The 23,536-nt window shown below is 44.3% G+C and overlaps 1 long non-coding RNA gene across 2 annotated transcripts; it reads right to left on the bottom strand.

The window, feature by feature from the left end:
• Positions 1 to 495: 495 nt before the first annotated feature.
• On the bottom strand, positions 496 to 23,490 carry LOC309866389. Of its 2 annotated transcripts, none has more exons than XR_014312628.1 (4): positions 23,411 to 23,490; positions 20,095 to 20,607; positions 16,940 to 17,066; positions 496 to 1,033 (listed from the first exon to the last, which is right to left on the bottom strand). It is a non-coding gene; the product is annotated as an uncharacterized lncRNA (long non-coding RNA). The 2 variants fall into 2 exon arrangements; XR_014312629.1 differs by lacking the exon at positions 496 to 1,033 and adding an exon at positions 16,332 to 16,565.
• Between the last annotated feature and the right edge of the window lie 46 nt (positions 23,491 to 23,536).

Raw genomic sequence — 23,536 nt, 5'->3', positions numbered from 1 at the left:
AAACAAAGGCAGGAGGTTGAAACAACACCATTATAACCTATATGGGACTAGAGATTTAGAGTTGATAAATAATGTGTCTATGGTCACAGAGCTGGTGAGTGGCAGAGCTGGATTCAAGATCTGGCACTGCCCATTGACTACACTGCCTCCTGAATTAATGCATGCATGGCAGGCTTTCGGTAGGGGGGTTCACACTACAGGGAAGTTACCCCCTTCCACTCTTCTCTCCCCACCATCTCTAGTCTCAGCGCTGCTCATCAGAACAACCCATACCACATGACTCATGGGAGGGGAAGGAGAAATAACAGTCTTTCTGGGTACAAGAAACCCAATACTGTGATTTGTGGCGTGGGGCCTGATAATTAACTAAATAGCATCTTTTACAATGAGACAATCTCACTAGTTTTTATTGCCACATTAAAATGTGAATCTTAAGCAAAACAAGAATATAAATCTTATTGGAAGATGTTGAGGTTTAAAACAATATATACTCAATTCAGTTCTCAATAGAGAACAGTCTTTATTGAAGGCTATAAACATTTCTGCATGCCAGAGGGGAAATATGACCATAAAACTAGTTTCTATTTAGTGATCTGGTAAGTGAATAGAATGTTTGTCTAGGTCCCAGCAGGATTCTTGGGGGCCGTCATTAAAGCCCCCAGGCAGCCATTTCCACCTCTGGCTCCCTTCACAGTACCCCACATCACATTCTGTGGATCAATGTCACCAAGTGCAATGTTGCTCCCTGTGGGTGATCATGGTATTTGGGGGAGGATATCTTCCTTTTGGGGGACGATTTTGGGCAATGCAGGACATTCATATCTTTGGGAATAGAGTCCTTCCCATTCCCAAAACGACTTCAATGCATTCCCTAAAGAACCCATAGGTGTGGCACTCCTCTCCCGTCTGTGTGAGCAAACCAGAACAGAAGTGAGCAAACCAACAGTAAGTATTCACTTCTCCAAGCCCCGGTTGTTTCCTCTGTACACGGAAGAGAGTGTCATCTGCTTCTGACTTACTCCAAGATGTGTGACTGTTCAGAACAAGAGAACAAGAGAAAGTGGTCAGAGGAGGAAGAATAGAAAGGAGTTTAATGTTTCCATTTTATTGAAGGTAAAATCTCAACTCTTACACAAATATGAAATGAACATGTCACTATTAATGAGGGAACTAGTAAGATGTTACCACTAGTTCAGAGGAGGATTCAAAATCACACACATACAATAGAAAGCTGAAAATAAATACAGATACCAAACTAGTCAATACCTAGAAGGCAACAAACACCTGCCTCTCTGTTGGATACAATTTGCATTTCTATGCGCAAGAATCACTTGTATGGCTCTCAGGATAACACATCCTGGTAGAGCTGCAACATAGTTTATAGACAGGGAAAGACTAACCACAAGGGTGTTAGAGGGAGGGCCACCCAGCAATCAATTTTGCTTGTTTCCAAAGTGTTTCACAGCTGATATGACCATAGCTACATCTCTCCTGCAATTCTCTCCAATCTCTCTTCCTTCTCTACACCCTGGCTATACAGTCCTCTTTTACTCCATCAAACAGAACAAACTCATTCTTATTTTGGAAACTTTGCACTTTTGTTTCTTCCTCTTGAAAATCCCTTCCTTCAGATTTTTTCATGGTGGCTTCCTTCGCAACATTCTGTTTCAGCTCAAATGTCATGTCTTCGACAGAACTTTCCACCTCTGGCTCCCTTCACAGTACCCCACGTCACCCGTTCTTAATTTATTTTGTTTTTTTTTTTTTTGTTGTTGTTTTTTTTAAGATTTTATTTATTTATTTGACAGAGAGAAATCACAAGTACACTGAGAGGCAGGCAGAGAGAGAGAGAGAGAAGGAAGCAGGCTCCCTGCTGAGCAGAGAGCCCGATGCGGGACTCGATCCCAGGACCCCGAGATCATGACCTGAGCCGAAGGCAGCGGCTTAACCCACTGAGCCACCCAGGCGCCCAATTTATTTTGTTTTTGTGCCTACAATGTGGCTCTTCCCTCGACAATGTAATCTCTGAGGGCAGGGACTCTCAGACCTGTGCACTGCTGTCCCCAGTCCTTGGGTTCTGGGGGTACTCCAGAAATAGCAGCAGGTCCCCTAGTTGTTTAGGCAGCCAAGCCCTTCTCTCTTGTGACTGAGTGGCACAAGTGTGACTCTTATATTTGGTCTCTTAACTGGGACAAGAAGATGCCCTTGATGGGTCCAGTATGAATTGTAATTGCTAAGGTCCCCAAAGGAAGGGCATTTTGGGAAATGACAGTTTGTGCAGATACCTCTACAGCCAACTCCTGATATCTCAAAACTCTGTTCATTCTCTCGGCACACAGCCCATGCCAGGGAAAGTGGGTTAAGGAAGTAACCCTGAATTGACCAAACTTAACCGAGTTGGTAAGACTGTGTTTTGTGCTACTCTGTGGAATGGAACACAGGTAGAGAAATTTAAAAATGAGGTTTTAGACACTTGGGATATATGGTCTGAAATTATTTTCCTTGTTATATAAACAAGTCTCCAGGCTAACCATAAAATTTTTGTTAGGTCCTGAGTATTTCATATCAACGTGTGTAAAAAGCTCCCAGGGTCAGAGGAGGAGAAGGTTGAAAGTTTTGCCTTTGCTAATGTACCCAGCTTCTCTATCATCATGAACTGAATAGTCTGTGTCTTACTGTGTTTGTTGGCTTTGCCCATGTAGTGAGGACCAAGATGGGAAGGAGGTAGGAGGTGGGAAGAAAAGAGGGTATCTCTAATTTGTGTCATTGTCACAGGAACTCTGAGGACATCTATTCATGCTTTCCGCACAGACCTGAGTGTCTGCACGTATCAGGCCCTACTCTAGGAGCTTGGGACAGCGTGAATAAAACAGGTAGTCAAGTCTGTTCTTGAGAATCTTGGATCCTGGTAGGGGAAGAGAATAATAAATAAATAATAGATAAGTAAGTTCCACGGCAGGTTAAAAGGAGATAAGTGCTTAGGAAAAAAACAGATCACTATGGAAAGGATCTGGATTGGGTGGCGAAGGGCAGGACAGGTTGAGGGATTAAACACTGTTGTCTGGAGAGACTCCATTGGAGCAAATTTGAAAGCAAAAAAGGACCGGAGCATCAGCTCAAAGGAGCAAGCAGAGCAAGGATCTTGGAGAGTCGGGATCATGGTCTGTTGAAGGGCAAGGTCAGGTGAGCCCAGAGCCAGGGAGGATGGAGGGAGGGGTAGGATAACTGCTTTAGCCTCAAATGCCCTCTGGCCCAGCATGGGGGCAGAGGGGGGGCCTTCTTCCCAAATCACCTGACAAACAAACAAACAAAAAACCAAAAATCAAAAAACTACCGGACGGAAATAACCATAAACTGAAAGGGTCAAGTGAACATTTGGGAGTTCATAAAGGGGTGTGACAGTTTAGGGGGTTTAGGGGCTTGGTCAAAAATTCAGAGCCATGGCCTCTCTGCTGGAGGGGGGGTGGGCGGAGGGCAGCCAGAGCAGAGAAGTAGAACAGAGATAATGGCGGTGAGTTATGAGACTCACTTGGGGTGAGGCTGCCCTCAGCGGGGGTCACTCGCCTTCTAACCAGGAGGGAATTAGCCCAGCCCCAGATTCCATCTTGCAGCTTGTTCTATAGAGAACAGATACTCTGCTGAGAAGTCTAGCCTCATGCAATTTGGCCAGACCTATTTTGGAGGTCGTGTGACCCTTGCCAGTGTGGGAGAAGGAAACAGGAGAGGAAACGGGAGGGACTGATGAATGTGGATGCAGCAGGCCCAGCTGCTGACATGTGCAGAGGAGAGGAGCGGGGGGCATATGCTGAAGGCAAGCTCCAATAATCCTCCACTTGACTCCTCTCAGAAAGCTGGCGTGAGCTGTACTTGAAATTATTTATTCAGACCCATCAGCTCTGTTTGAGAAGCCTGACTAATGTTTGCAGACAAGTGTGGAGAGTCAAGGAAGCCACAAATCAAATGTTGTCACGGCTTGCACTTGCCTAGCCCAAACACTGCCACCCCTGACCCCAGGCGCAGGGTCCCTGAATGGACTCCCTCCTCCTCCTTTGCGTCATGGTGAAAGAGAGAAAAGGGCCTATTCTCAGAGACCCAGGCAACTCTCGGACTATCCAAAGGGCAGGTTTGTATGCTATTAACACCTGTACTTCCCAGGTAAGGAAAATGTGTCATTTTTAGAAGCACCCCAAATGGAAGTTAGAGTGAAGAATGGTAGCACTTTGATGTAGTCCCTACTGGGTATGGGGAGCGCTCATGACGTAGGCAGTCGGGTCATTACCCATGTTCCACTGGGCAGGACATGTGACCTCCCAGCTTCCACATTCTCCTTAGTAAAATAAGAGAATGAGATCAGATGGAGACAGTTCTTTTCTTCTCTCTTCTTTTGCCTTCCGTCCTTCCTTTCTTCCTTTCTCTCTCTCTTTTCCACTTTCTCTCTCATTTGCTTTTGAAGTACTGAACAGTTTTCTCAAATGAAGAAAATAATTTCACAGGTATTGCTTTTGCTTGGTTCTTGTTCCTAGCTTTTTAGGGCGAAATGATCATTGACAGAGTAATTTATGGACAATCTGTGGTACATACAGAGGTTAGCAAATGTCCTTCAAGAGCCAGAGAGTAAATATTTTAGGCTTTGTGGGCCATTTGAGCAAAAGCAGCAATTGACAATAGGTAGACCCATGGGCATTACAATAGGTAAACCCATGGGCATGCGTTCCAATAAAACTTTATTTCAAAAAATAGGTGACAGGCTGGATTTTGCCCAAGGGCTACTGTTTGCCACCCCCTCCCCACCGCCACCCCGGGTAGCTCTGCCAGCAATCTCCTTCACTTTGAACCTTGTTGGAAAACTGCAGAGTTAAACTGAGTGAGGGAGGGATGGAGATAAAGGAACTAGATCACCTCATTTTCCTGCCCCGAACCCAGTAGCATCCCTCTTACAACGCGGTATAAGGAATAGTTTGCATTTGGAAATAAATTGCTCCACATTCATGAAGAGAAAAGAAGTGAGAGACAAAAACCCCAACCTGCTGTTGACTTCTGATGAGGAAATTGGCAACCACTCCCCTCTGCCCCACCCAGCCAGTGACAAGCCCAGAGCTGGGTCCTGGAGTCTAGAGGGTCCTGCCACCTTCTTCTACCACAGCTGAGTCCCCTACACTAGCCCGTAGAATGTCACTCTCTGCTTGCATAGTACTGCTTGTATCAATAGCTTCCAAAAAGTCCCAGGGTAAGGTTGTTAATTATATAACTAATCTGCCTATGTGAGGATAGAGATTCCAATAAAACTCTCAGGTCTTCACTGTTTTATAGTAATAGGGAAAACCTCCTAGGTTAATGGCCAGTCCTTTTTTTTCTGTGTACCATTTCTCCCTACCTCCAGGAATCATATCCTGTATGATATGTGCCCAAAGAAGGCCCCAAACCCCCTTTTCCTGCCTCAGGACCTTTGCACATGCTGTTACCTAGGCCTAGATGTCTCTTCTTCCAAATCTTTCCCTGATTAATTCCTAGTTATCTTTCAGGTCTCAATTTTATATATCATTTCCTGAGATTTACCTCTCCCTGCCCTCCAATATAAATTGTGCTCCTTCATTATTCTTAGTATCCTATTCTCATCCTTTATCACATTTATCATGTTATTATATAGTTATTTTTTGTCTTTTGGTTTAATACCCATCTTCTCCAAAAGAATTTAGGGGGAGAAGATGAGGGCCATAACTATTTTGTATAACACTGCATCCCCAACATCTCACACCATGCAGTAAATTGGCACTTAGTTCACAGTTGTTGAGTGAATGCCCCATCATTTACTACTGTTGTAAAAGTAAGACTGACATCTCTCCAGTGGGCTGGAGTCCAAGCCCTCTCTCTACTCTGCAACTTGGACTGAGGTCCTGTTATGCACTGGAAGTCTGTGTTCCTTCAAACTTCATATGTTGAAATCCTAACTGCCAAAGTGATTGTATTTGTAGGTAGGCCTTTGGGAGGTGATTTGTGGGTGGAGCTTCCTGAATGGGATTAGTGCCCTTAAGGAGGTCTCAGAGAGCCCCCCTGCCCCTTTCTACTTTGGGAGGACACAGTGAGAAGTCAGCAGTCTGCAACCAGGAAAAGGGTCCTCACCAGAACCTGACTGAGCTGGAACTCTGATCTTGAACCCCAGCCTCTGCAATTGTAGGACATAAAATCTGTTGTTCATAAGCCAGCTAGTTTATGGGTTTTGTTAGAGCAGCCAAGCTGACTAAGGCAGTTTCTTAATAATCACACAAAGAACCACGCACAGGATGGGTGTAAGGGATGCACCCTGGACACCTGCACCAGCCAGGAAAAAAGAGGTGGAGAAAGGAAGCTGGATGAAAAGTCATCAGAGAACCAAGTTCTTGTTTCCACAATGTTAAAGGAAGCTTTAGAACCCTACCCAGGTGGACCCATGTCATATCTTCTACCTCTTGTGAGTTTTCTTCTCCCTTGGGGAGAACTACCTACTCCTGGACATTTCCCAGACTTATGGTGACCCTACTGCTGTCTCTACTCTATCCCCCACCCCCAACACACCCAGGAACTTAGTCTACACTTAACCATGGCCACATAAAGTCTCTTCCCTGAGAATGCCCGCTGGAAACAGAGAGAGATTCAGTCTCTCCCACAGGTCAGCTGAGTGACCATGATCTATGGAAAGCAGAAGAGATTTGTCTGCAGCTAAAGAAGAATCAACCAGTTGTAAAGGGAGAGCCTGAGTGGAGACATGGAGAGAGAGCCCTGGTGGATTCCAGTCCCTGATTCCAGTCCTTTCCTGAAGTCCTGTAAATCTGCCCTCTGGTGATTTGAGAAACTCACCTTTTTTATTCTTTAAAGATTCATTTTTCATTTTTTGTTTTTGTTTTAGAGAGGTGGGGCGAGATGTGCAGAGGGACAGGAAGAGAGGGAACCCCCCAAACAGACCCCCAGCTGAGCATGGAGCCTGATGTGGGGCTCGACCTCACATGAGATCAAAACCTGAGCCAAAATCAAGATTTGGATGCTTAACTGAATGAGCCACCTAGATGCCCGAGAGAAACTGGCCTTTTTGATTAGACAAATTACACATGAAAAAGGAATTCTGGGGTGCCTGGGTGGCTCAGTGGGTTAAGCCGCTGCCTTCGGCTCAGGTCGTGATCTCAGGGTCCTGGGATCGAGTCCCACATCGGGCTCTCTGCTTGGCGGGGAGCCTGCTTCCTCCTCTCTCTCTCTGCTTGCCTCTCTGCCTACTTGTGATCTCTCTCTGTCAAATAAATAAATAAAATCTTAAAAAAAAAAAAAGGAATTCTGGATAAATATTATGACTTCACACAGTTTATCCTGTTTAGTCCTCCTAACGATGTAGCAGACGAAGAATTGTTATCTCCATTTTGCGGATGTTGTTTGGTTACATGAAAATTAGTCCTCGGCTTGAAATTCTATCATAACTATATCATCTGACACAAATTAACTTCTTTCGGCCTCAGTCATTCTCAAGATGCAATTTTAGACTGGTGTGAAGGGTCTAGCAAGCAGTTAAGCAAGAGTCCTGTGTGTAATTTATGAAATCAATGGCCCTGACCTAGAATATTTTGAAAGGGTAGGAGTTATCAATAAGCATGGCCTCAGTCTCCTCATTCCTAAGTGCCTAAATTGGATTTACATAATATCTAAGATACTTCTAGTTCTAACAGTCAACAGATTATTTTTTGGCTCCAATCACCAAGAGGTTCACTCTTAATCATGAAAGAGCTGCAAATGGCTAATAAATTTGGTGGCACATTTGGACAACACAGTTATAGACCCTGTATCTGTAGTAATTCTTTTTTGGCTCTGAAAACCTTTGAAATTTTTCCCTTTTATTATGACTGCATGGATCATTACTTGGCAAAGAAATTTTCCCCTAATATTGATCTATGAACATAAAGAATTATGTGCCAGGATGAAAGGATATAAAAATAAAATCTATTAACTTATTGAGAATAAAATTCAGGACTGAATTTTCATAAAAAAATTAACCAACAAACGCAACTAGCAAAACTGGATGAGCTGAGAAAATACAAGCTTAATTGACTTACCCTGTGTCAGTGGTTTTCCAGTTCTGGGCCTCCAAGCTTTTCTTAAAATTGTTCAATGGGGAAAACTGATCCTCTTTTTTTCCTTGTCAGTGGTTGGCTCACTGAGAGTTGCAACCTTGATTGACATCTTCCTCATTCTAGCAAGGCTCCTCATGGGCACACTCACTAGCATTCCTTGGGTGAATGAAATACTAGAAAACCAAGAATCTGAAACCTCACTAAAATAGAGGAGAAACACAAAAACAGAGCCTACTAGCATTGGATCTGAGTTCCTAAATGGAAAACCCATTAAAATAGATTCTGAGGATGATGGCTTACCAGTTACAGTGAAACCACTTTCCCAAACTGTCACAAAACTTGGAAGTAAGTGATAGTCAGAAACCACCTAGGATTTTCACACATACAATTTTGTGAAAATCCAGATCTATTCATAGAATAGTTCCTGGCATATATCAGGCATTCAGTACACGATTTTTAAATGAATAACTTAGTTTTACGTTATGTGCATCTATCAAAGTTTTTAAGTGTATATACACATAAGATGTTTATATTTCAGGACACAGAAAAGGACAAAATATTTTGTTTTGTTTTTTAAAGATTTTATTTATCTACTTGACAGGCAGGGATCACAAGTAGGCAGAGAGGCAGGCAGAGAGAGAGGAGGAAGCAGGCTTGACCCGAGCTGAAGGCAGAGGCTTTAACACACTGAGCCACCGAGGCGCCCTCAAAATGTTTCTTTTTTTTTTTTTTTGTATTAGCTGTCTGTTTAATTCTTTACCTTATTTTGAATTTCTACACTTTGCTGAGCCATTCCAAAGTATCTTTTGTATTTCCTTCTGAGGATCATCTTCTGACCTTTAAGACCTCATCTCCTGATGCTTAGATGAGAATGAGGAAAGCATGATTAACTGGGCCACATCCTTCGCCTACCTGAGACATATAACTATCATATGCCTCCCCTTGCCACACACACACACGGATATGGATACAGATAGATGATGTACAGACATGATCTACAGATTACAGGTGTAATATATAGATCAATGATATATGGATACAGATGGACATAGATACACAGGGATCTATGTCAATAGGGATGAGCAAGGTATAAATGGAAATAAAGATATATACTTCAATTTTACCTGCCTCGTAGAGCACAATAAAAATCCCAAATTCACCTCTTTCCCTGCTCCAAGCAGCACACGGTGCTATGGACTCCTCTCTCTCTACCAAAGCTGTTCCTCTCCATTAGATCCTGGGGTCGTTGGCCTTCATTAGCTTGCCGCAGCCTCTCATTTGATTTGCATTGCCGGCTCCCCATATAGGTAATGATTCTAATTTAGAAAATCTCCAGAGGTCACAGCAAAGAAGTTGGGCCAGAAAGAAAGATGGACAGAAATGACAGGGAGGTGCCCTCCCTCAGCCTCACTCTGTACCCTCTAGAGAGAGGACAGCCGCAGGCTGCTTGGGACTGTGGAGCTTAAGAGTTATGCTGGTGTTTCTTCAGTCCATGGGTGCTTGTAGTTCATGCCACAGAAAACCTGACAAAGGGAAGACAAAACCTTAGCCTGAAATCACCCAAGGCTTTTAAAAGGCACCAGGTTCTCTTGTGTCCTGTTTTCTTTTCTATACTATACAACAGTAACAGCAACTCCCCACTTCCTTTCTTGTCTCAGGGCCTTTGCACATGATGTCCCTTGGGCCTGGATCTCCCTTCCCTCAGTTGGTCCCTGATACATTCCCACTTATCTTCAATTTGCATACAGTTTCCTAAAAAATACCTTCCTTGGCCCTCCAATCTAAATTTAGCTCCCTCTTCTACTCTTTTTTTAGTATCTGAGTCTCCTCCTTCACCACACTTATATTCAGTGTTATAGATGTATTCACTGTCTTTGCTTTAATGTCTGTCTTCCCCAAAGGAACTCAAAGGGATACTATGAACTGAATGTTTGTGTCTCTCCACCCCAAATTCTTGTGTTGAAGCCCTAATCCCCAGTGTGATGGCATTTAGAAGTGGGATTTGGGGGAGATAGTTAGTTTCAGAAGAGTCATAGGGATGGAGCCTCCATGATGACATTGGTTCCCTAGGAGGACACGAGGAGAGCAGTGTTCGCACTCTGCCATGTGAGGACATAGCAAAAAGTTGGCTGTCTACAAGTAAGAAGTCTCCCACCATAACCCTACCACCTTAGTGTTCTGATCTGGACTTCCAGCCTCCAGAACTGTGAGAAGTAAATGTTCACTGTTCCAACAATCCAGCCTGTGGTATTTTTGTTACAGCAGTCCGAGCCTACCTAGATGGGGGAGAAAATGCCGTGAGTTGGCACTTACTTCCTATTTGCTGACTGAAGGACCATTATTTGTTGCTGTTGATAAAGAAGAGGCTGGCATCTTTCCCATGGGTCAGAGTCTGAGAAAACTCTTCCCCTGTGACCTGGGTCGAGACTCTTACTGACCACACACAGGGCTGCTCATAGGACATAAGAGATGTGCTTTGGGCACTCGCACAAGGTCCTTGTTTCTCAAATGTTAAAGGACGCTTTAGAACTCTAAGCCTATGTGGGCTTGTGCACCTTACATCTCATGGGGGGTTTCCTTTTCCCTTGAGAACTATGAACTCCCTGACACTCCCTGACTACATCTACTCCACTGCTAAGCCCAGATGCCCCTCTGGCTTTGGCTTGAGTTTCTAGTTCATCATTTTCTCTCTCAGTCAGGCACCACCCAACCACGTGCCTGAACCAGAGGTGTTCAGTCTCACAGTCAATAATGCCAACGCATTGTATTAGTTTCCTATGGCTACTGCAGCAAATCACTGCAAATGAATCACAAATTTATGATCTTACAGTTCTGAAGGTCAGATATCTGAAACAAGTCTCACTGGGCTAAAATCACTATGTTGGAAGAGCTGTGTTCTTTTCTGGAAGCTCTCAGGGTGAATCCCATTCCTTGCCTCTTCCCCTTTACGGAGGCTTCCTGCATTCCTGGGCTCATGCCCCCTTCCTTCATTTCTGCTCATTCTTCCATAGTCACGTGTCCATCTCATGCTCTTCTTGTATTCCCCCCCCTTCCACTCTTACAGATTCTTGTGATGATATGGAGGTCCACTCAGATACTCCAGGATAATCTCCCCATCTCAGGACCTTACATAAATCACATCTGTAAAGTCAGTTTTGCCATGTAAAGTAAAACACACACAGGTTCCAAGGCTGGACACGTGAACTGATTTGTGGGGACTGCATTATTCTCTCTCTTGCTCTGGTAAATTATTCCCAGGACAAGTCTCAAAACACAGGTGAAGATGTTGTAGCTCCACAACTCCCGGTTCCTCTGAGGACTCAGGGAACACAACAAGAAAGCCGAGAGGACTGACTGGAACATGGATTAATAAACAAAAGTAGTGGCAGACTCCTCATGCCAGTGAGTACTGTTCTCTAGCGTATCAGCCGCTGCAGTCAATAAAAGCCAGCTGTGACAACATCGTAGGCCTGAAGAAAACTATGTTAAATAATAGACTGGAGTGATGGGAAGTCTCTGATATTTGCTAACAACAAATTTGGGGTTGTCTGGGGTAAATTTCAAAGCTATTTGTGTGTATTTCAGCTGCAAATTATGCAATAACTGCAGATGAGCGGCTTAAGCAATTTAATTATTTAATTATTTCTGTAACAGAAAACTCAGAGGTAGGTGGCTCCAACATGGGGGCAGCAGCTGAGGGTCGGCAGAGATGCAGACTCTCTCATCTTTCTGCTCTGGCTTCCTCAGGAGATCAGCCATATCTCCCCTTGTGATGGCAAGATGGAGGCCACAGTTCCAAGACTCTTGTCCTTACAGAACAATATTCCAAGCACATGGGTGAGCGTGCAGAAGAGGACCCCCTTTCTCTTCCTTTTGCTCTCTATTTCATCCGACATGAAAACTTTCCCATGAGTAGCCAGTAGACTTCACCTCAGATCTCACTGGCCAGTCAGGTCACATGCCCATTCATAAGCTATTCCCTAGCAGAGAGGAATGGGATACCATAACTGACCTAGACTAATCAGGAGTCATCCCTCTGGGGATGAGCACATTGCCCCTCTGCTAAAACAGAAGAAGGGGACTAGCTCTCGGATTGGCAACCAATGGTGTGTGTCTCAAAAATGTCAGACGCTGTTTATTTTTCAGTGTGCTAATACATAAATAGGTAGATTTCCATTTGGTACAAAGCAAGCTTTTTCTTTAGGTCTGAGATGCTTATCAGACTAATCTTCTCATCAATTGGACCAGAACAATTATGGTTCTAATATACAGAGTTACTCCAAACTTATCTAATTTTGTGTTAAAAATAAACAAAGACATTAAAATTTGTATTCAGAAATAGATTCTGATGCGGTAATCATCCATTACAAGTTTGTTTTTTGGGTTTTTTTTTTTTTTTGAGAGAGAGTGAGAGTGAGAGCATGAGCGGAGTGGAGGGGTAGAGGCAGAGGGAGAAGCAAGCTCCCCACTGAGCAGGGAGCCCAACACAGAGCTTGATCTCAGGACCCCAGGATCATGACCTGAGCCCAAGGCAGAGAATAGCCAACTGAGCCACCCAGGCATCCCCATTATAAGCAGTTTATTGCATATGTATGATTATCTCTGGCATAGTAGCTAAGGAGTAGGGAACAAAGGGGAGGATGATGTGTTTTGTTATGTTGAAGTTCAGACAAATTTTGGACAGAAATGTAATACAATGTGACAGGACCACAGCAATTGGTGGTGTGAGAAGAGAGAGAGAATAGAGTCACACCATGAATTTACACTCTCTTTCCAGGACCATGAGGAGTTACATAAGCAGATGTGCCTATCAGAAATCTAGCTGCAGGGTAGAAAATGGGTTAGAGTGGGCCAGTGGTGGATTACGTTATTGGCTCCGCTGCTTACTGCTCTTCCCATACTCATGCCTGCATTCACGCCCTTGCCATGACCTCATAGTGAGCAGCGGGTGCTTCTCCAACTTTTCACTTTGGGTCAGGCCATGTGACTTGTTTTGGCCAATGGCATGTGGGCCCAGGCCTTAAGGGGCCTTGGGTGTTTCCCACTGCCCTTTTGTACCTCTACCTTTGCCTTGCAAAGAATGTGCCCTGGCCAGTTCATTGGGCCCAGGAGGATGAGAGGAGACAAGTGCAGCAGACCCACTCCAGCTGCTGCAGCCTAAAGCATTGCTTGCTCAGCTGCCCCACACACTCACAAGAGAGAATTTAACATTTTTGTTTTTGTTTTTATGGGATATTGAGATTTTTCAATATGCAGCATTACTGTGACAACTGCTAACTAAGAGGGCTACACTACAAATGGAGTGGTGTTTAAGAGACTCTTGTAGCTATAAGGAGAAGGCTTATGGTCACCTGAACAAAGATGATGCCAATAAGGATGGAGAAAAACAGAGCCAAAAGATATAAGAGAACAGATTTGCTATGACTTGGTAGATAAAAAGAGGAGTTACTTATGAAAGTCGTCTAGGGTTCTTCCTTGGGTAATTATTGACTGACATGGGGAACACAGAGGGGAGATGGTATGTTGAGTTATGTTGAATTTGAGGCAACTGTGAGGTGTCCCAAGGGAGAGATCCAGTAGACATGGGTCTAGAGCTTGGGAAAGGTCTCACCTGGGCCATAAGTGAACATACAGGTGATCACCGAAGACATAGGTCTGGACAGAGACTCTTAGGGAGAAAGTAAAGAGCAAAAATGTGGAAGATAGAATTCTGAGGAACCTGCATTCAAGGACAAAAGAACAAGAGTCTTCAAAGAAGACCAAGGAAAAGGACTCAAAGAGGAGAAACACCCAGTGACAGTAGTGTCTGGGAGCAAAGAGTCAGAGGGCTCTAAAAAAGAAAGTGTTGTCTATTATGCAGAAAACTGGCGAGCAAAGAGGCAAAGAATAATAAGGAACCACCAAGAATCTACATAATTTACAAAGAAAGGAAAGAGATTTTTGGCCAAGAAATTTCAGACATTCCCATGGTAGATGAGTCAACAAAGCCTTAACCCCAACGTCAGAGATTCACTGAGATGTTCAGAAAGCGAGCAAAAGCAAGATTTGGTGCATTTTGCATCATTGTCCTTTCCTGGTCCCTCTGGGTGAGTGGGGCTCTGGAGCAGAACTTTGCTTTTCCTGCAGCAGGTCAAGTGACCCATGCCACTCCTCCCAGAGGCCTTGGCAGCCCTCACCAGTCCACAAGAAGCCTAGTCTGATAGGCTCCAGGGCTGCCTGCTGCCCCTCTGACTCATTTCCCATTGATTGAAGTGAATTTTCTGAATGCCTTGGAGGCCTCACATCCACCAAGTCTGCCTTCTGCCATCAGGACCCAAAGCGGTTCCTTCTTTTAATAGCATAGTGGGCTCTGTCCCTTTGTGTTCTGGAGTCTAAGCTCTACAGACCTTCTGTGGGCTGAAATATCAACACCCCTCTGAGGGAGGGTGGAGGGGTGCGTTGGAGAAGAGGTGAGAGCGTGCGCATGCTGAGGAGTGCAAGGTTTTCACAGAACCTACACAAACGCCACGGCCACAGTGCCCAGGACAGGATTTGCAGGGGCTCTCAAACAATCACCGCATTTATGACCTCAGTGATTGCTCAGGCTGGGGAACGCCAGACATTTGAAGTCTGTTTTCTTCTTCAATTGGAACTGACATTTCCCCATGATTGGATTACTTTGAAATCGAGGAATAGCAGCTCGAATAGTTCATAAATTTATTTCTGTTCTACCTTGTAGCATTTATTTCAAAGACTGATCAGCCAAAGAATATGGGTTTTCTGCTTTATATTTCCTGCTTTATTGCAGTCACCTTTTAAGACAGGGGGGTGTGGTTATGAGGGTGGGGGAGGCTGGCAGGCCATGGGTAAGCATGGGACTGAGGAGGAGAGAAGCTTCCTGTTGCTCTCAGGGACTCCATCTGTTGCCTATGCCAACCAGCCCCCTGGAGGAAGGGTCTGGAAAAAGATATCAAGCATCCTGGGGGAGAAAGGTGTTGAGGGGAATGGGTTAAAAGGTCCCAGAGACCGCACCTCCCCATTATCTCCCACCTCCACTGGCAGCAGCCATCTTGGAGGGCAGGTATGGAAATGGCCATTGGTCAGAGGGTTCTGGAGTGGCATTCTGGGATTTTGGGGAGCCTGAAGGTTTTAAGTCCTTGTGTGCATATGTTGGAGGGATACGAGAGAAGGACTTACTAGTTATATAATTGTTTACCTATGGTTGGCAGACCTTGGGTGAGGGCCTGCTCACCCAACATTGAATTGTCCCTGTCCTCCAGAAGCTCCCAGCCATGTGGGGTCCCTGAGCTGAGAGCCAGAACAGGGTGGGCCCACGGTGCCACAAAGGCGAGAGTGCTGGGAAGAGTTTCCTGGGGGAAGCAGAGGCTTCTGCTTGGAGGGCCCCTTCGCTGTGAGACCACTGCCTTCTAAGTTATTAGATCCCGGTTGCGGAATAGGAAAGAAGGCAGGGCTGCAGGGCCAAAGCCCATTCTGAGATTAGTTGTGTATTTGATGTTTTAGTCGGGTGGGAGAGTCCTTCTGGGTTGATCTCCTGGCTCTGTCATTTGCTAGCTCTGTGGCTATGCCCTTGTTGTGTCTCTGTTTCTTTCTTTGTAATAACTGCATAAAAGTGACTTGCCTCATAGGGTTGCTGAAGGGACTGAAAGAGAAAACCCAGGTAACATTTGAGGATGGTGCTTGCCCACCTGGAGCTCTCGGGAAGTGCTAGCTTTCCATGGGGTGGGACATGATGTTATGTGTGAGTTTCAGAGGGGACAGGGAAGGCAGGGAACATCAGGGGGCTGCACCGTAATTCCTCGGGCTCCATTTACACAGGTGGCTGACCCCATCAGCATCAGCCCGAGAATTAACTCACAACTATTTTAAATGGAAAAGAGAGAGCAAAGATTTTCTTCATTGATCATATGCCTTATTTGGGGTTGAAGCACCAGCCATAATCCTCGTTCATTTCCTCATGAAATAGATGACAAGGAGCACAGTCTATTTCTTCTAATGGGGAGAGCAAAACCTCAAAATTGGTCAAATAACTCATCCCAAATCCCACACTGAGGTTATCGAAGAGTAGGGGCCTGAACTCTGATCCTCTAAACCACCAGCCCAGACCTTCTAATAAATCACAATGCTCCCTGTCATCTACTCCCCGGCCAGATCTGCCCTCCACTGTTACGGAGCTGCTCACACAAGGTGGAAGGATTTCATCGGTCAAATCATGCTCAGAAACAGAAAATGTTGCCTCAGGCATTTTCTTGGATGTTTGATTTTAATATTAAAGCTAGTTCTGACCATAAGGAGTAAATACCAATTGACAGCCTCTCAGGTTTCTCAGACAGCAGAGAATGGGGGCTGAGAAGCAAGCCTGCATTAAAGGGTCAGCAGAAGGGGATGGGGGGTACCAACTGACTTTTCTTGGGGTGAGTGGGAACTTGACTTTGCAGTCCAACTCTGCTCCGCTGTTCACCCAAAGGAAGACGGTGGCTGGCAATTACAGAAAATCAGTAGCTAGAATTATTAATAATAGCAAAAGAAGCTGTTTGCACAGCAAGTAATTTGCAGTAATGTTTTGTAATTGATAGTCATTTCTATTATTTAAACACTAATTAATTCATGGACTCAGTAATGTATTGACTTTACTTACAGTGTTATGGCAGCCCTCCTCACTTAAAATCATTCATCATCATTTTCTTTAGGTCATTAAAATGCACTGTTTGTTTGCTCTATTTGGGAATGTTTATAGGGCTGCACCTTCTGAGAGAGCTTTATGGGCAGTTTATATAAAAATGACCATTCATAAGCTCTGGTTCTTCTAAAGAAGGTCTTCCTAAAGAAGGTGGGCCTGATGTTTTCCTTACCAGTAGGAATCTCAGAACATCCCTTGGTAATTGGTCTGGAAGTCTCCTGTGGTTGGCTCCCTTGTAAAAGGGAAGTCTCCTGTAGTTGGTTCTGTTGTAAAAGGGAAGTCTCCTGTGGCTGGTCCATCTGTAAAATGAGAAGGGGGAAATCTGTGAAAGCAGCCACCATCTTCAGCAATGACCTGGCGGGTCTGGCTTCTCTGCGGACAAGTTTCCCAGGCAAGTCCCTTCCCCTCCCCAGGCCTACAGGCCTCCTCTCTGAGCTGCAAAATGAGGGAGAAGGAAGTGGTCATCGTAACAAGTGCTTGAATCTCTAAGTTTGACTCTGCTAAGAGTATCAGTTAATGTGCTTTCTTGCAGGTATATTAAAGGTTTTGACTGCTGGAACCCAGGGAAAAACACTGGGGCAGATGAACAGGCCTGTGTTACTAGAGGATTCAGTGTGGACAGACATGAGCTGCCTGTTCCTATTTAGTATCTCGGCGTCTTCCTGAAGGCCGAAATTTACTATGTGACTCCTATTCCTTTAAACCATGGGCTGCACATAAAATAAAATCTACTTAATCTCAACTATGGTTCTCGGCTGATGTTTTGTAGAAGAGATTCCAAAATATGTTTCCAAGTTTATTTACAAGATGGGAGTCTTTACACCCCATTTATTGGACATATTAATTTTGCTCTTGTTTTTGTTTTTATCTCAGAAAGACAGAAGAAGGCATTTATAAACATCCAGGCCTCACCTCACAAGGTCAGAGCTGAAAGGCGCAGTTAGGAAAAAAATCAACTCTAGAATGCAAATATGATGTATCCTTACTGCTGGCCTGTGGTGGTGAAAATCAGTTGGTTTCAGCCACCTCCAGAGATCAAGATCATGGATTAGCATTCTTGTGATTGCATTAGCTTTGTTCTGTTCCATGGTTTCATACTGTAGTCCTAACTCGACTCGGCTCTTAACAAATATGGGTTAGTGGTTGTAAGAAGCATTTGCTCCAAACTGAAGATTGGTGCTGGGTTTTGGTTACCTATGGATGGAACTTCTCTATCTTGGACTTACCAACATTTGAGCACCTTCCTGAATCACACCTGGAAAGGTTAAAACTCTTGTCATGAGAAGTCTTGCCTGCCTGGTTGAATCCTGCCTTTCAGATGGCATCCTCCATCTCAACAGCAATCTTACCTCTCTACTAAGCAGATCTACTATCAGGCCTAACCCTTCCCCAACACTTCTTTGCCCAGCCTTGAGTAAGCTATCATGAGCCTTGCCAACTGATTCTGAGATGCAATGATGCAACCATGGACAAGACCTCTTGGGATTTTACATGACATTTGAAAGAGGTCAAACAAGTAGACATGATTACATTTTAAGTAAGGAAATTGTCAGAGAACCAATGGGTTGCCCAAGAAATTAACTTTGGACTTTCACTTTGCTGGAATTCACTAAGAAATAATGTGGGTGAAAGCAACTAAGCTTGCTTTTTTAATAAAATAAAAATAGTGAGGAGGGACATGTCCTAGACTTTAAAATATACTTTTAAGTTGAAATAAATGAAATAAAAAAATACATAAGCATTTTGGTATAATTACAAAAATAGACATACTAAGAAGATATAGCCTACATATAGACCTTGATATTTATATCTGATCTATACTAAAGGAGAAACTAGAAATTCAACAAATGGATTTGGAGAAATTTGATGTTTGAGGAGGCAAATAATTAATTTAACTATTCCTCTCATAGTATTTTCTAGAATAATTTCAAATGAGTGAGATGGGGGCACCTGGGTGGCTCAGTCAGTTAACTGTCTGCCTTTGGCTCAGGTCATGATCCCAGGGACCTGAGAGCAAGCCAGCATCATCAGGCTTCCCGTTCAGCAGGGAGCCCGCTTCTCCTTCTCACTCTGCGGCTCCCCCTGCTTGTGCTCACTTGCTCTCTCTTTGTGTCAAATAAATTAAAAAAATCTTTGAAATAGATGAGAGAAGTATATATATACACACTGAAACTTAAAATATCATAAGAAATTGTAAAAAGGTTTTTATGTAACATCTAAAGGGCAAAGGACTTTTTACACATAAAAATAACAGTGGAAGATCAAACAGATTTTACTAAAAATGTAAAACATCTGTATGTATGTAAAAAAAAATTAATGTCAATATTCAAAGACCAACTATGAAAAATGGTTATCAAATGAGGGATTCTGAGAAGAAAGCAATGACAATGACCTGGTTTTTAAACCTCCCAGAATTCCCACACAAACACAGATGGTGCAGCTAGACAGCAAAAAATTAAGCAGCCATGGACAACATTTACAACAAGTTTAAGTGACAAGTTATCCCCCCCAACCCCAAAACACAAGTAGGCAGGACAAACCACCAATAGTGTCAAGATTTGCCCAGTATTAGCAAGTAAATCAGAGGAAGCTGAAGGAGGAAGGGGGAATCTGACAGAAGTCCAGTAGACCAGCTTGAGGACAGCACTTGAATTTGAATTGCTCAATCCAATAGCGGTGAGTGCAACGGGGTTGGGATGAGATCTCGAGGGGGCCCTAGAACAGTCTTTCCACTGCCAACCCTTGAAAGTGACCAGTCAGAACTCTTCTCTGGGAGATTTCTCTGTAATTATATAGGTTGTGGCAATTTTTGTACTATTATTCTGAGGCTGTTTGTGTGTGAGAGATGAGATAAAGCAAACGAGTAATTATGGAATATTCTATCACGCCCTGCATCCTTGAGAACCAGGATTTGGGACGGGAGAAAAGGAGATAGCGATGTACCACAGATGAGGTTAAGCAAGTAAAAATCTAAGTCTTGAAACAGAATTGGAATTGTCAGTATGAACTCATGAGGTGTGTGCATGTAGAACATGACATATGTGCTCCGAAGAATTACCGCCGTACGAAAAACCACTCGATGAAAACCACAAGGCTTATGGCAAAAAAAAAAGGAATAGGGGTACAACCCTCCAAAACTTCAGCAGTGACAATTTTTTAAAAAGGACTGACATTAGCATAATTCTATACATGTTAAATGGGTAAGAAATACATAAATAATGACAATAAATATGGTACTTTGCCTTGGAAAGGACCCGAAGATCGCTTGCGAAATTGGGCAGTGGAAAGGTGTGGCTTGTTATTGTAAAATGGTGAAAGGACACTTACTGGACATTGGGTAGAAAGTTGGAAAACCTGCTGTGGGCGGCTGGCTCATTATCCTCTGCTGGGCATTGGCGCTGAACACCAGACTTAAAAGATCTTTTGTAGCCTTAAATTCTGGGTCATGCTTTCCTGCCTTTGAGACGGAGGCCCTCTGAGACATGCAGAAATGATACCTGTCTCATCACCATCGATAATGTTACCCGGAGCATAGCTTCTTCGGTTAGCTTCTGTGTCATTGCTGGAATTTCTTTTGCTGCTTTCTCATCTGCACCTGACAGCCGAAAACTCTCGAAACTGTAGATATTTGAAACCACCAAACCAGCCACTCACACTTGGCAGAAAAAGGTGCTACTTGGGCTGGATTTGGCAGTTTGGATTTAAGATCTTTGTAGATAGATGTGCTTCCTCTTCAGTTGTTGGAAAGATGATTCCTGAGATTTTTTCCACTGTTTTGTGTATTCTTAAGCAGCTTGGATCGGCTGGGTGCAGTTTTCTGCCTTCACCTCTTTTTTTCTCCTGTATATGAAATCACCCATAGCCAAACACAAAATCTGTATTAGGCTCAAACCATTCCTTAATATACCAATTGTGTTTGAACAAGCTTACATTTTCAGAACAAGCATTATAGAACTGTCTATAGATTCCCCTTCCCCCTCTTAACTCGTTAGGTCTGTCCACTGAAAGGACTAAAAACAATGACTGATATTGTAGCAAATTAGCAATGAGAACCCCCAGCATCATATCCCACTAAAAAGAATCAGGGCTTTTTGGGGGAAGGGCTGGTTTCAGGTCTGGGGCAGAGGAAGATGAGCCTTGTCACCCCAGATAGCAGGGAAGGTATCAGAGACTTAACGGGGCCGTGCTCACAGCACTTGGGAACCAACCGTAGAAGCTCCCACGGCCAAAGATGGCACAATTTATATTTAGTAGGATAAATAATTGTATTAATGTATTTAAATCTATCAAATATGTTTAAAGCCATAGATTCCCAATGATATCTGAAAAAACTTAATTGATCACTATTGAAGGATGAGAAGCATTTATTCAATAGCTTGAAAACTGATACATAAAGACAAAGAATCGATCACTTGCTTTGTCTTTCCTTTGTGAATTACAGCACCGGATAACCAAATTGTAGATGAGAGGAAACATCTCTTTGTGGAAGTATGCCAACAATAAATGACAAAGAAATGATGAAACATCACCATTTTGCCACCCCAGTGAATGAGTGGATCTAGGCATTAACCATCAACAGCTGCCAACATCACATAAAGGCGACGTGCAGATACTATGTGCCCCCCGATGAAAAACGCACCACATCTATAATCTCGCCAAAGAGATCAAACTTAAGCCTAATCAAGCCTTTGGATCCTGCTACTAATTTGCTGGAAATACAGTGCTCGTTGGAACATACTGAACTCTTCCTTGAATATGCAATCAGCAAAATCCAGACTGTGGGAAACTTGACAGGTTAAAAGGCTCAGGTTCTCAAACAGAAAATTTATAAAAATAAGAGAGCGTCTGGGCGGAATTTGCAGGTTAAAATGATCTTAAAGACATGGCAGTTTTAGAAGCTGGCAAGGCTTCCATGGTAGTGTTTTAAAGAATATATATATATATATATTTTTTTTTTAAGATTTTATTTATTTATTCGACAGAGATCACAAGTAGGCAGAGAGGCAGGCAGAGAGAGAGAGAGAGAGAGAGAGAGAGGAGGAAGCAGGCTCCCTGCTAAGCAGAGAGCCCGATGTGGGGCTCGATCCCAGGACTCTAGGATCATGACCTGAGCCGAAGGCAGAGGCTTTAAACCACTGAGCCACCCAGGTGCCCCCCTAAAGGATACATTTTTTAGCGAGAGGGCGATCAGAAAAAACACAAGAGTGTGGTTGCTGCAAGAATCGGGAGAATCAGTAATTAAGCTACAAGAAGTAACAAACCGTATTCCCTGTGCAACTGGGTGTGTGGACTCAGGTTTGTGCTCAGGTTCTGCCTTCTTGGCTCTGCCTTCCCTCATGGGCCTGGTCTCAGGATCCTGTGTGGGTTTTGCCTCTCCAGCTGGATTGGATTGGCACCCCGGCGGGAGCAGCCTGGGGGCTGCGCACGACTGGGCTTGAATGGTCCTCTCCACGCGGAGCCCTCGCCATCCTCCTGTGGGCTGAGGCAGTTCCCTGGGTGGGGGAAATCAGAGCCGCTATGCGATCCCGGATCTCCTCTCTAAGACTGCAAACTCAGCGCTTGCTTTTCTCCTTCATCCATCCAGGAAAACAGCAAACACAAAGGCTGGACCTGTCTGAGTCGTCCTCCCTACCGTCCCTGCAAGAGCCTGTGAGTCCCACTTGGGGGTTTCAGGACAAGCCAATTAGATCACTACTGTTAATCAGAGTAATGAAGGGAGAAGGAACTTGAGGGAAGGGAAGGCGGGAAGGGACGGGAGGCAGAGGCAGTCATGGAAGACCGCAAGCACTGCCCCCTCCCCGCTCTGATGTTTTATTCAGGCTATTTGCAAACGAGCCTGTGGAAACAGCATTAACAATAAATGAGGCGCAGGATGCTGTGGAGAGGAGGGAGGGAGGTTGGAGCGGCTCTGCTCTGAGCCGCCCTCGGGGCTCAGGGGCACCCTGTCTTACCCACCAATGTGGGCCCTTCTTGCTTCTCACCTGGTGGGCCCTGCTCACCCACCTGCACTCAGGCCTTCTGAAGGCGCTCATATCCCATTCAGCAAATAGTATGAAGATGTTTCTAGCACGCAAGAGCCAACCCAAAAGATAAAGCCAATACAGCAAGTGCCTGAGGACAGGAAGCCTTTCCTCTCAGCCCCAACACTGAAGTTGTCACACCTCAAGGATCTGTTAGGTGGTTGTCCCACTTGATTAAAGTGGCTAATATTTGATTTGTGCTCGACAATTAATGAAGCACTTAGGCATGCATTGTCAAGAGTGTCTCATAATAACCTTGTTATGGTAGTGGTTTGACTCGTTGTATAAATAAGGAAACCAAGCAAGGCTACTCAGGGCCCAGAAGCCCTCACTTTAAAGAATTCAGGTGTCTGGGGCACCTGGGTGACTCAGTCGTTGAGCATCTGCCTTTGGCTCAGGTCATGATTCCAGGGTCCTGGGATCGAGCCCGGCATCGGGCTCCCTGTTTGGTGGGAAGCCTGCTTCTCCCTCTCCCACTCCCTCTGCTTGTGTTCCCTCTCTTGCTGTCTCTCTCTCTGTCAAATAAATAAAAATCTAAAAGAAAAAAAGAATCCAGGTGTCTCCGTCATTCTTTCCCTCTGGAAAAGTACCATCAGCTCAGATCCCCCCACCCACTAATTTACCTGGACTTGTGTAATTCTTTCCTTCCATCCAACAAATAGGAACTGATGTCTCTGAGGGCCAGACTCGGAGCTGGGCGGAGAACAGGAAGTCCCAACAGCTAAACAGTCCCTCTGTTTTATTCTATA

Source organism: Mustela nivalis (assembly GCF_964662115.1).
Source record: "Mustela nivalis genome assembly, chromosome: 6".
NCBI classification, from domain to species: domain Eukaryota; kingdom Metazoa; phylum Chordata; class Mammalia; order Carnivora; family Mustelidae; genus Mustela; species Mustela nivalis.
Note: the sequence above shows the minus strand (reverse complement) of the source record. Positions and strands in the feature narration are given on the sequence as shown.